Source organism: Nicotiana tomentosiformis, chromosome 1, assembly GCF_000390325.3.
Source record: "Nicotiana tomentosiformis chromosome 1, ASM39032v3, whole genome shotgun sequence".
In the NCBI taxonomy this organism is placed as follows: domain Eukaryota; kingdom Viridiplantae; phylum Streptophyta; class Magnoliopsida; order Solanales; family Solanaceae; genus Nicotiana; species Nicotiana tomentosiformis.
This window is the reverse complement of record NC_090812.1, coordinates 140,332,295-140,334,000: the sequence shown is the minus strand read 5'-3', so window position 1 is coordinate 140,334,000 and position 1,706 is coordinate 140,332,295.

Genomic DNA, 1,706 nt, shown 5'->3' with positions numbered 1-1,706 from the left:
CTAGATCTTGGGATCTCCAGTCAGTTAGGTAGAGTTACCGCCATGATGACTTATCTTAGGCCTTAACCCCATTTCCTTTGATGATCTTTTAACTACCTCTATAGATAGGCATTTTGTAAGTGGATCCGACACGTTATCTCTTGATTTTACGTAGTCAATAGTGATAACACCACTAGAGAGTAATTATCTAATGGTATTGTGTTTTCGTCGTATGTGACGAGATTTTCCGTTATACATAACGCTCCCTGCCCTGCCTATTGCTGCTTGACTATCACAATGTATACACATATTGGTGCCAAAGGTTTGCGCCAAAATGGAATATCTTCCAGGAAATTCCGGAGCCATTCAACTTCCTCACCGGCCTTATCTAAATCTATGAATTCAGATTCCATTGTAGAACGAGCGATGCATATTTGTTTGGATGATTTCCAAGACACTGCTCCACCTCCAATTGTGAAAACATATCCACTCGTGGATTTAACTTCAGATGATACGGTGATCCAATTTGCATCACTATATCCCTCGATCACGGAGGAATATTTGTTATAATGCAAAGCGTAATTTTGGGTATGTTTCAGATATCCCAAAATTTGTTTCATTGCCATCCAATGTATTTGATTGGGATTACTTGTAAACCGACTCAGTTTACTAATAGCACATGCTATATCTGACCGCGTATAATTCATGATATACATCAAACTTCCCAATACTCTTGCATAGTCTAGTTGTGAGTCACTTTCACCTTCATTCTTTTGAAGTGCATAACTCACGTCAATAGGAGTATTGGCAATTTTGAAATCCAAATACTTGAACTTGTCAAGTACCTTTTCAATGTAGCGATACTGTGATAATGCTAGACCTTGTGGAGTTTTATGAATTCTGATTCTTAAGATCACATCAGCAACCCCTAAGTCTTTCATGTCGAATTTTCTTGCCAACATGCGCTTAGTAGCATTTATATCTGCCATATTTTTGCTCATTATCAACATGTCATCAACATATGAACAAACAATGACTTCATGTCTTAGGGTGTTTTTAATATAAACACATTTGTCACACTCGTTGATTTTAAACCCACTTGCCATCATTGTTTGGTCAAATTTGGCATGCCATTATTTGGGTGCTTGTTTAAGTCCATAAAGCAACTTAACAAGTTTGCACACTTTCTTTTCTTTACCTGGTACCACAAAACCCTCAGGTTGTTCCATGTAAATCTCTTCCTCAAATTCTCCATTTAAGAAAACTGTTTTAACATCCATTTGATGGATTTCAAGACCATACATGGCCGCTAATGCCACTAACACCCTAATAGATGTTATCCTCGTTATTGGCGAGTAAGTGTCAAAGTAATCAAGACCTTCCTTTTGTATATAACCTTGACAACAAGTCTTGCCTTATATTTGTCAATAGTGCCATCAACTTTCATTTTCCATTTAAAGATCCATTTCGAACCTAAAGGCTTACTACCTGGAGGAAAGTCAACAAATTTCCATGTATGGTTATCTAAAATTGATTGAATTTCATTATTGATTGCCTCTTTCCAAAATGCTGAATCAGAAGATGACATAGCTATTTAAAAAGTTTGAGGCTCATTTTCAAGCAAGAATGTCACAAAATCTGGTCCAAAGGAAGTAGATGTTCTTTGACGTTTGCTACGCCTTGGATCTTCTTCACTTGGAATATTTTCCTTTGGTTTTTCCCGCGGT